The following is a 12,584-nucleotide window of genomic DNA, read 5'->3' as shown; positions in this document are numbered from 1 at the left end:
CTTGTTCCATATGCCTTATGGTCCTGCAGGATCTCCATGGTGTAGTTTGTGGAGCTGGCATAGCATGCTAGGTCTACATTGGATGGCGTGCCGTCACACTGACATTCTCAGGTTAGTCGCGGGAATACCTACAGAAAGTCCCTTGCTGTTGCCTAGGTTCCACGTTGTATGGTATGGTAATGTTTATTTGTATAGAGCCTATACACAGCCAAGTGTTTCAAAGCGCTCAAGGAGGTAAGGAACACAGGGAGGAACAACAGTCGCTCAGAGTCCTTGAATTTCTGAGACGATAACGGTCTGCACAGGCCGAGTAAGTGAATATTATACATTTAACAGTTTAGAGACAGCAAATAGGCCTACAGGCGATTCTGCGTTTTTTCCAAGTGCACATTAAGGGGTGAAGAAAAGGGAGAACAGAAAAAATGACCTTCAGGAAGGGCTGTATACAGATCGTGCAAGTGCTGGCCTACATGGGGTAGGGTTGTGTTCCATAAATTGGTGCATCGGGCCTCATAATACATCTTGGAACCAGAGCCGGCGTTCTTCAGCTGTCGCTGCTTTAACGCAGTCAGATAGCAGGTTAACTGCGTCAGTATCACATGTAGGATACATGTAAGGTTTCCTTAGTGTTTGTAGAAGGTTTTCTCACAAGTAATCCCCGAGGTAGTCATTAGTAAGTGAAAGAGGAGCAGATGAATGAAAGAGTGGCAATTAAAACGTGAAGGCTCTGATATTTATAAGCATTACGAACATTGCAAAGTCAAGCTTACACAAAGTGCCTGTCGTTGCACTTTGTCAGAACATGCTTGCCTAGTATCAGTGGCTGTGTTATCTTCATGGGGGAACTTGCAACCTGAAAATGAAGTGTCTTTAAGGTAAACATTTAAATGGGGAAGGGTTAAGGCGTTGTATCCCCAGACACCAGACCTCCATTAGTGGCATTTTGAAACTGGTCTCTGGCACGTAATTGGTTAAGAGGTAATGTGGCGTCAGAAAGTTAGGTTTGGTCTTAGTCCAGGGCCATACTTGTGTTTAATGATAGTGGGGGCTCCAAGCTCTAAAACGTGGTCTGTTGTTCTTAAAAGCACGTCAGTCCACGCATATTACTAGAACATGCAATTATTTAATGCCACTTCATGGGCCTCATTACCAACACAGGTTTTATTTTTGATGAAGTTGCAGTTGATGGTGAAATAAATACACTTAAAAGGTTTAGCTAGCGCTCAATGCTGGAGTCAGTTCCCTTCTCAGCTCCATCACTGCTGTGCCCCTGGTGGCAGCAGCGCCAGGCCATATGTGAGGTCAGGGGATCACAGTAAACACTCTGAAGAGCCTAAGTGGCCTGCAGCCCATAGATTGAGTTTCCCCGGTTTAAGGAAACCCGGTATCTGGTTTAAGGAAGCATAGTATCCTAGGGTGGGCTGTGTGCTTGCTTAAGTAAGAAACTGTAAGGGTGTCCCCAAAGTTTATAGTTTTATAAGTGATGGGGAAGTCGCATAAGATGTGTGATACTCATGCCACTAGTACATGGACCAGGTATCGTACATATTTCTGAATGGATGTTCCCTGAAACATTCCCTTTTTGAAATGATTGCATGGTTTCTAAAGCATCTAACCAATTAAAACATTAAAAATGCATCCATGGCCAAAACAACGTGGAGTTTGTTCACACTATTTTCAGAAATACTGTACAGATTCCTGACTTGGTATCGAGGTATTGGGTTGTAAATTGTGTGTCTGATAAGTCCAAGCACAACTTTCTTTCACACCAAGGCAATTGTTGAATATAACAATTTTCAATTGTGTGACTTAGACAACAATGTTCCTGCACTCTGTTTGCCTTTTGTACATTTAATGTTATGACTTGGAGAACACTGTTACTGCACTCTGCTTCTTGTGCATTTAATGTTATGACTTGGAGAACACTGTTACTGCACTCTGCTTCTTGTACATTTAATGTTATGACTTGGAGAACACTGTTACTGCACTCTGCTTCTTGTACATTTAATGTTATGACTTGGAGAACACTGTTACTGCACTCTGTTTGCCTCTTGTACATTTAATGTTATGACTTGGAGAACACTGTTACTGCACTCTGTTTGCCTCTTGTACATTTAATGTTATGACTTGGAGAACACTGTTACTGCACTCTGTTTGCCTCTTGTACATTTAATGTTATGACTTGGAGAACACTGTTACTGCACTCTGCTTCTTGTACATTTAATGTTATGACTTGGAGAACACTGTTACTGCACTCTGTTTGCCTCTTGTACATTTAATGTTATGACTTGGAGAACACTGTTACTGCACTCTGTTTGCCTCTTGTACATTTAATGTTATGACTTGGAGAACACTGTTACTGCACTCTGCTTCTTGTACATTTAATGTTATGACTTGGAGAACACTGTTACTGCACTCTGCTTCTTGTACATTTAATGTTATGACTTGGAGAACACTGTTACTGCACTCTGCTTCTTGTGCATTTAATATTTAATACTTTGTGTAAGATGTATACAATGAGAAAGTGTTCCCTTCCATTTATACCGACACAGTCCATGTGCATCAGGTAAAGTTCATATCGGGATGATGTTTTACATAAGTCATGAGCCAACAAGTTTCATGCAAAATACACTTCTTTATGGATCAAAAGCCAATGCTGGGAGACATCTCAAAAGTAATAAATAGCAAGAAAGTGTCAGAAATAAAATATATGAAAAAAAGACAATCACAAACACATGATGAAAATGACGTGGTGCATAAGGATAATTAGTAGGCGCAGGTTGTCTATATTCCCAGTAGATATTTAGTAAAGGTGGCAAAATACTCTCATTCTGTTTACTCAGGAGCAGAGCTGTCTCTGAAACACAATAATAGTACACATTCTGTGATACTTTAGTGGCTGAAAGTTAAGACTGTGATAAACAAAGCACTGATAAAATAAATAGCTAAACCCCAAGGAAAGGCCTGCATCTAAAAAGGTTCAAAACATACCTTCTTTAATCAGTTTTCCTGGATTCCCTGGAGCAGGTATTTTATGCATCTTCATGTCCGCCATTTTCTAAAAACATTGGTGAGCTATTTTCAATATCCACAGACCTTTCAATAGACTTTGCTGCTATGATTATCATAAATGAGGGGTGGTGACAATAAATGGCAATCAAGTATTGAGATAAGTAACTGGTGGGTGTAAAATGGAGTTTTTGATTATATTGAAACTGTTACTGTTTTAAGTGACAAATACAATAGATATGTAAAAAAAAGAATGCCATTTTGTTACTATGTTACAACAAATGTCATTAAGATGAATTCTTGAACAAAAAACAATCTTGTCTGTTACGTAGCAGCCCCAATTTATTCTTATTTCATCAAAAAACTCCTATATTTTCAAATTGACCTTCCGACCTCAATCATGGACAAAGGGTGTACTGGTTATTTTGACACTGGAAAATATTATGAAATAATAAGCAGTCATAACACAATGTGGTGTAGACATGGGATTGCTCTGATAGTGCCCAATAGTGAACATGACAAGAGTGTTCCCTATCAATAAAGCGGTAGTAATACCATCAGGATAGAATAATTGTAAATCAGTGGATTAACAAGCTCCATAGTAAAATGACCTCTTTTTGTCATACAAGGCGACAACATGTAAATATTGTACACTTTAGGAAAAAGCCAGTGAGCCCAAACAGAGCACATTCTGTCCATTTAGCATTCTTTTATGGTCTAGGAGAAGTCCTCACATTACAATGTATAAAGACACTCTTAATTTTGTTAATTTCAAATCAACGTCTGTTGTTAATGTTCAATCTTTAATCCAAGTGTTGCAGGCTATAGCTGGTGTATTAGTTTTCTTCTGTTAAGGTTTTCATTCTTGTGCTGTATTTCCCAATGAGTTTCTATTCTATACTTACTGTCGTTTGAATGGAGTGTTCCTAAAACCTTGAAGCGTCTACCCTTCAAAAGGCCACAGGCTCCCTGTGTGAAACTGTTTATGGATACATTTAATAATATAAATTGTATGCCTCGTTGTATAGTCGATAAAAGTAATCAGGTGCGTTTGCCAAAATATTTAAATTGTTGCAAACTTGGCATGTGTTACACTCCCCACATTAGGAGTCCTGTTTGCATCCCTATTTCATTAGGAGGAAACCGTGGAAGGGGATAGTGCCTTCTTGGTGTTCGGAGCCCTTTTGTATATGATTGATGGATATTGATCAATATATTCCTTTAGATCAGTGTCAATCTGTGGGATGTTCCAGGGTTTCTTAATGATTCTATATATCATAACTTGTACAGAATGATCAGTCATGTGGCTTCTTAACATGTTTTGTTGTTTTAGGTGTGAGCAGATGGTTTCTGCGGGCTGCTTTTTGGCAGTCTATTTCAGAGTTTGATTATATTGTATACCCTCGCTTCACGCCATTTCAGTACTTCATAACTCTTCTTTCTTGTAGATATCATCATCACTAAAAAATATTTCACACTATGATATGATATGATATGTTATTTATAACGCGCTTAATACCTAGAGGTTTCTATTTGAACCTGTGGTGCTCCGTGTCATCTTGCTTCCAAGGTGAGCACGTTTTCCCTGAGCTATCCTCCCGAGACTATAGATTCACCTAAAGGAATCTTCTTAATCTTCTTGCGATCTCATTTTTAGCTTGTAGGACTGTATTGGGGATGGCTTTCTTGCATCGAATTCTGTTGTTGAATGTTGTCATCCTCAATTTATATGATCAGATCCAGAAGCACCGTGCCCTCTTTTTCGGTCCTCAGAGATGAACATATTGTTTTAAGTGTTATCATTAAAGTGTCTTGTGTATTCATCCAAATGTGTGTTATTTGCTATCCATCCAATTAAAATATCGTCCATAAACTATCCACAGCAAGTGAGGAGTTGGAGGTAGGGTGATGTCGGATGCAGTCAATCAAACTCCTTTAGTAAATGCCTTATTTAAAGGGTGCATGACGTAGGTGCATGCTTAGCACCCATGATATTGCCATATTTCTGATAATACCATTTGGATGCAACCAAAAAGAAATGCTTGAGATTAAAATTAAGGAATTCCATACTCATTTAATACTGTGCCACAAAACTGGCTGAAAGACCTTTAAGGTTATGTTCAAATATCTGGACAACAAGGGTGACCAGAAAATAATTGAGTTCTCATGACATTTGTTGAAGCTGAGTGCTCAAAATATTAAAAAGGTAATGTTTATTTCATTGGGTGGTAGGAAGTATCAAAGACCCTATGCGACAGCCAATTCGCTAAGTTGACCGGGGATGTATATTCCTCTATATGCACATTGTGAAGTTTTGGCTTTGATAAGAGAACCTGTCTCCTCATGTCATAATGGTTTAAATCCTATGCTTCCCATTCCAAACACGTGTTCAAGGATGAGTTGTAGTAAAGTGTTCCATTGGAAGCTTTCATAGTAGTTGCCATCCCTAAATTGTCCTTTTTCCTCTTTTACATAATTCATCCTATCCATTATGACAATAATGGCCCCTTCTCTGCCCCTTTAATGGCCAGGTTGTGTCCCCTTATCGGTCTATTCGATGACTCGCGTTCTGCCCTGTGAGAGATCTAGAAAAGAAGAATTGTGTGAGTGTCTGTGTAAGAGTCCAAGAAGAGAGAAAGAAAGAAAAACAGAAAGACAGAGAGTGGCAACCCTCTATCTACCACATTCATTTCATCACCATTAGAGACTTGGTAGGTTATGTATTATTGATGTTTTAGTGTTGTCCTCCGACGGTTTGATCATCTCTCTTTTACCTCCTCCTCCTTCTTCTTCTGTCTGGCCTTCTATGGTGCCCCCTCATTTTTATTATCACTTTGTACTTTGTTGACTAATTTGGAAGGTTACCTTTTAAGGGTTTGCTGTGGGATACTGGGATGAGTCACACATATCAGTATCATGTTAGATTCTCTTGCAAAATGGTTGTTGATTGGTTTGGTGTGTATACACGTTCAGTAATAGACCCGTAGGCTGAGGAACCTGTTTCAAATATGTTACATTGATGTGAGTGGGTCTATCAAACATTTTTGGAAGATGTTCTGTATATATGACCATGTTCATATTCTATCCATACTCCTATGATTTTTCTGATGGTTTTATGCGTTGATTTCTTCCTCAAAAATTGGGTTTAATTCTAATTGTTTATAGTTCTTTTTAGACTTTTCTTGGAGTTGCATGTCCTCTGTTTCCATTTTTAATTTAGTAATGCATTTATTGTTTGTTTCTTGTGCCTTCGTGGCCTGTTTACCATGAGCTCCCAATCCAGCCAGTTCTCCAACCTCATTGTCAATACATTGGAAGATGCCTATATGTTGGCACTTGGAAGTATATATTATTTTAAAGTAGTGTTCTCCCACCATTTCCACAACTCACCCTAAGACAGACATTTTGCCTTATTAACCTTTGTTCTAAAGACTCACTGGTGGTGTTGTTCAGCTCATTTGTGTTCTTACATATATGTGTGTTACAAAATAGAAACTTGACCTGTTCCATACATTTATTTAGACTGGCCCCATCCGTCCTAAATTGACATAACATGTCCATTCAAATAATATGATTCAACACATCTGTTTGACCCTTATCTGTATAAAATACAAGTTCTTCGTAAACCAAACTGCAGTATCTTTCATTCTATACATTAAGTTTTTACTGCTGGCAGGATGATATCATCAGGCACTCTTGTTGGCTGTTCGCAGTCATGTTTATCATATCTACATTGCGGGACACGCTGTCTGCACCATAATTCTCTTTATTTAACAGTTTATAACTTCTTACACTGATTCGTAAATCATTTGCAATGCAGTGTTTGGATCGAAAAATATGTTGGCTAAATCAATGGCAGTAGAATGACCTGTTCAGGATGAGTGGATTTCCAATTTACTTTTCACCACTGTCAACACAGACTTAATTTGTCCAATCTTTCACGTTTTCATTTTTAAAAACAAATGATCTCAGTGGCAAGTGGTGCATCAAGTGGTCTGCAGTGGCTGATCATGGTAGAAGCTCTTCACTCTCTACAATTGGAGACGGTCCCTTTCTCACCTGCAGCTGTCATTCTAGCGCGGACCGCTGCGTGGTAGCAAGTGGTGCATCAAGTGGTCTGCAGTGGCTGATCATGGTAGAAGCTCTTCACTCTCTACAATTGGAGACGGTCCCTTTCTCACCTGCAGCTGTCATTCTAGCGCGGACCGCTGCGCGGTAGCAAGTGGTGCATCAAGTGGTCTGCAGTGGCTGATCATGGTAGAAGCTCTTCACTCTCTACTATTGTAGGTGGTCCCTTTCTCACCTGCAGCTGTCATTCTAGCACGGACCGCTGTGCGGTCGCAAGTGGTGTATCAAGTGGTCTGCAGTAGCTGATCATGGTAGAAGCTCTTCACTCTCTACTATTGTAGGTGGTCCCTTTCTCACCTGCAGCTGTCATTCTAGCGCGGACCGCTGTGCGGTCGCAAGTGGTGTATCAAGTGGTCTGCAGTGGCTGATCATGGTAGAAGCTCTTCACTCTCTACAATTGGAGACGGTCCCTTTCTCACCTGCAGCTGTCATTCTAGCGCGGACCGCTGCGCGGTAGCAAGTGGTGCATCAAGTGGTCTGCAGTGGCTGATCATGGTAGAAGCTCTTCACTCTCTACTATTGTAGGTGGTCCCTTTCTCACCTGCAGCTGTCATTCTAGCGCGGACCGCTGTGCAGTCGCAAGTGGTGTATCAAGTGGTCTGCAGTAGCTGATCATGGTAGAAGCTCTTCACTCTCTACTATTGTAGGTGGTCCCTTTCTCACCTGCAGCTGTCATTCTAGCGCGGACCGCTGTGCGGTTGCAAGTGGTGTATCAAGTGGTCTGCAGTGGCTGATCATGGTAGAAGCTCTTCACTCTCTACAATTGGAGATGGTCCCTTTCTCACCTGCAGCTGCCATTCCAGCGCGGACCTCTGTGCGGTAGCAAGTGGTGTATGAAGTGGTCTGCAGTGGCTGATCATGGTAGAAGCTCTTCACTCTCTACAATTGGAGACGGTCCCTTTCTCACCTGCAGCTGTCATTCTAGCGCGGACCGCTGTGCGGTAGCAAGTGGTGTATCAAGTGGTCTGCAGTGGCTGACAATGGTAGAAGCTCTTCACTTTCTACAATTGGAGACGGTCCCTTTCTCACCTGCAGCTGTCATTCTAGCGCGAACCTCTGTGCGGTATCAACTGGTCTGCAGTGGCTGATCATGGTAGAAGCTCTTCACTCTCTACTATTGGAGATTGTCCCTTTCTCACCTGCAGCTGTCATTCTAGTGCGGACCGCTGCACGGTGGCAAGTGGCGTATGGAATGGTCTGCAGTGGCTGATAATGGTAGAAACCCTTCACTCTCTACTATTGGAGATGGTCCGTTTCTCAACTCATCTGCGAGGAACTGCATAAAGCTGTTATTCTAGCGCAGTGCACTGCACAGTAGCAAGTGGTGTATCAAGTGGTCTGCAGTGGTCTGCAGAGAGTCAGCGCCAGCAGACCGGCTTGTAATGAGCTCAGTGATCCCTTAAAGGAAAGTGGAATGCTGTTTCCTCAGAAGGAAGGAAGTGGTGCAGATCCTGTAACGATAGAACTAAAACAAATCTTCTTTTCCTGCTTGCACGTCTTGTGGTTGGGTCTGTGGTTTGTATATTGAGGAGCAAGTCAAACCTGACCACAGTAAATATGATATTGGCTGCTTCGACTGATGCTTCTGGCAACATGCAGGGTTTAGGGTCCATAGAGTCCCCTGAAACTGCTTCCATACAGACTGTTCTCATATTTCAATTAACGAACATGGCTCAACCATCGATGATACAAGGGAGACTGCCTCTGGTGCCTCTCGATGTGGCAGCTTAGTGGACCCCTGGTCATATGCCGCAGTGGATGTTTTCGGCTGTGGGGTTGCAGCCGCTGGTAGATGAAATACTTAGTTGCTCTTCGGGTACCTTTTTTGTTCCTAGAAAGTTGGCTGCAGCAGGGATTGTAAACACAGAGGCCTTTGTTACAGACATTGAAGATATGAATATTGAAGGCCATGTCAATCTAGTTTCTAATGTCTCAACTTTAGTACCCGTTATCTCACATGAATTAGGTAGATGGGTGCGTTTATCCCTGGACTTTAAATCTTACACCAGGCATCAACTAGATGATATTACAGAGGTGTTGCTGTACCGTCCTTCTAATGTTAAGCAAACTGACATTATTTCTGTAATTGATAAAAGTTCAGAAAGTGAAATGGGTGCCGATAACAACACTGTGGCTGGTCAGAGGATTTTAGACACGTTAACCCACCCTTGCTCCCCAAATGGTTTGCCACAGGCTGCCCCTCATAACACAGAGGAAAATGGATTTGGTCAAAATTACACCTGTAACAGATCGACAGAGCAAATTGTGGTTGCAATGTAATTTCAAGTATTATCACGATTGATAAGTTCGATGGACAGGGTTACAATATCCTTAATTTTGAAATGTGTGAAGTTCATTTGGTACTAAAGGATTTGTGTACAAATATGAATTTGAAGGTTTTATTATGGCTGCAAGTCAGGACCAAACCTAGTGAGGAAATCTGTAGGGGAGTCTTTAACTCTACGGCTCTACCCATCCTTCGCAGGTGGCCCACAATGCATCCTCAGGTCACATTGATTGGACGCCAGCCCCCATTGGAGGAAGAGGTCCCCATTGTGCTTAGGCCTGTGCCTGGGACTGATTGCGGGGAGATGGATAGTGGGGTTTTAGATGAAGAGTCACTATTGATGACGCCTAATGCAGAAAAGAAGGCAGTGCTGAAGTTTTCAAATAGTAGCATGGTTGAGCAATGTAGCCATGCTCCTAAAGGTACAACTTAAAACGAATCCAAAAACTGTAATATTCCCCCTAAGAAAACTCAAACAAAATGTTGCTAATATTAAAGAAAACCTGGCGAATACTAGTAGGGTTGATATAGAACAGCCTAAAAGCCTGGTAAGTCCCCACTGTAAACCGCAAAAAAGTCAAGGGTAAGACTAGGCAGATTATTCCAGCCCTGGTCAAGAGTGCAATCACTTATTTTCTCAAGCAGGTACAAGGGGCTGATTCCTTGCTTAATTTGAGCAATATCTCTACGTACCCTCATTTGGTGGAATTGTTGCCAGGGGGGAAGCAAGATGAAATAGTAGATATTGAGGATGTTAATTTGGTTAGTTGTAAAGGCCCAGGACTACAGACCAAGGGCTCCCCGGTTTACGGGGGAGGATGGCTGTGTGATACTGTCATCTGCCCCAGCGTTCAGTTCAAAATAAGGATCACATAAAGTATCCACAAAAATGAAGGATGGCTGTGTGATACGGTCATCTGCACCAGCGTTCAGTTCAAAATAAGGATCACATAAAGTATCCATCTGCCCCAGCGTTCAGTTCAAAATAAGGATCACATAAAGTATCCACAAAAATGAAGGATGGCTGTGTGATACTGTCATCTGCACCAGCGTTCAGTTCAAAATAAGGATCACATAAAGTATCCACAAAAATGAAGGATGGCTGTGTGATACTGTCATCTGCACCAGCGTTCAGTTCAAAATAAGGATCACATAAAGTATCCACAAAAATGTTTCCTATCTTTCGCACTCTGGAAGAGAAGAGGAAGGGTGCGGAGTGTCCATTGAACAATGCATTCATTAAAACCAACTTAGATATTAAGGTCAGACATGTTAGTTAAGGTCAAAGGTCACCGTTTGAATCAATGTGTACTCGAGTCCGTGAACAAGGTGAATGTAAACTTAAGTGCTACTCTGATCTAGACCCTTACTTTCTATTTTTTGGTCACCTATTTGGGAAAAGGGAAGAAAGTCCCCTAAATCGGAAAACATTATATCCATGCTCTTTGAGATTCCTAGCTTGCATCTGGTCACTTCACAGGATGTGGCGCAAGTTGAATTTGTGAATGATAATTGTGTTGTCATGGTTCCACTCAAAGATGGTGAGAAATATGATCCTAGCTGAGCATCAAGCATTTCTAATGTTGGGGTATGAAGTATTTGAATATATGGGTCTGAATGTTACTGCCTCCCGTGACTCACATTCCAGGGTTAATTATCGGGATGTTGACCCAAAACTCTCTATGTCAATTATGGTAAGGTGGGAGGCAGAATGGGACTGCCAAGATGGGGGTAATGGATACATAACAAATGCACATCCAAGATCTGTAAAATGTGATTGGCATGCCATTATTAATACATTACATGGAGAGCCAAGGGGTGAAGGATTGTGTGAATGAGTACCCCGGTTTGTTCTATTGTCTTGTAACTCGAGGGCCTTTAAACATTTAATGAACCATCAGGCCCTCTTTAGGAATTATACCATCCTGTGCCTCCAAGAAACCTGGGTGCTTGAGCTCCCCATTATTGAAGGTTTTAATGTATATTAGGTAATACCCAAAATGATAGAGGAAGAAAAGACCAAATCCCAATAGTCCCAATTTGGGATGCCCAATTTGACCGTATCTATATGTGGGGAGGATGTTAATAAAAAATGTTGAGAGGTAAGGGGGTGTTGCAGGCAGTCAACGGGAGAGACATTTATTTTTGGTCCTTTGGCATTTTCTTTTTTTTCGTACAACTGATATTCGTAAACCTCATATTAAGGCAAATAGGGGTGAGAAAGGACGTCCATTTGGAGGTCTGTTGACGGCTGAAAGAGAGGGCCTAGGAATTTCTGTTCACCAAATGATTGTTGACAGATCGGTTAATTTGCTTGTAAGACTAGGGTGGAGGGTGTCTTTCTTTGATGTGGTGCAACATGTTTTATTATTTAATGTTTATTTTAATCCAGCGAATGCTGAACTGAAGGAATTTTTGACAAATAGTTCAGATTTGTTACTTGTTAGAAGCCATGGAGAGGGTGCTAGTATCGTAATTGCAGGTTTTGGTATGCGGTGTCGGATGGATTTACAGTTTCTGATAAAGTGAGGGAGAGAGATCTCGAAATAAGACATGATTTTGAGACCTGGGATCTTGCCCCTCTAAATGGTAACGCACAAGGCGATGATCCTCTGGGTTTCACTTGGCAAAACAAGTGGAGCAGGTCAATTTAGGACTAAATCTTTGTCTCTCCTGAGTTGGTTGAGTGGGGGGAGCCTGATATGGTTGTCCGGTCCGGACGTTAGTGATCATTGCATGCTCAATTACAATCTCCCCTTACCTATCATAGACAAAAGTTCATTGGTTAATTTAGATGTGGAAGTTAGGCATAGAGATTATGAAGTGTTATGGCACTCTAGGCTGGCCAATGGCTTTAACATACTGGTGGAAGCTCGCCTTCAGGCGAACGTCCAGAAACTCTGCAATCCTATTCATTTTGTGCCAAGTATGCAACGTCTATTGGGGAGGCTGTTAACCGAGAAAGGCCTAATTAAAGTTACTGTTGGGTACTTCAATGCTCACTCGTTCGACCTGTGTATTCAGGAATGGAAGTGAGAACTGCGTGGGAACATTAGGTTGTTAAGTACGTTTGGCCTCAGCCAGTAAAGCCCATACTCAAATTGAAATCTGGTTATAGAAACTGGCTAAAGGGCCATATATTGATGATAGCGTTCGAGAT

At 41.5% G+C, this 12,584-nt stretch overlaps 1 protein-coding gene across 4 annotated transcripts in view; it reads left to right on the top strand.

The window, feature by feature from the left end:
* The window catches only part of PPP2R2C (protein phosphatase 2 regulatory subunit Bgamma), a 1,229,805-nt gene that overhangs the window by 783,946 nt on the left and 433,275 nt on the right, over positions 1 to 12,584 (top strand). The window lies entirely within an intron of this gene.

Source organism: Ambystoma mexicanum, chromosome 6q (genome assembly GCF_040938575.1).
Source record: "Ambystoma mexicanum isolate Mex_15411 chromosome 6q, UKY_AmexF1_1, whole genome shotgun sequence".
Taxonomy (NCBI): Eukaryota; Metazoa; Chordata; class Amphibia; order Caudata; family Ambystomatidae; genus Ambystoma; species Ambystoma mexicanum.
This window is presented reverse-complemented; position numbering and strand designations above follow the sequence as displayed.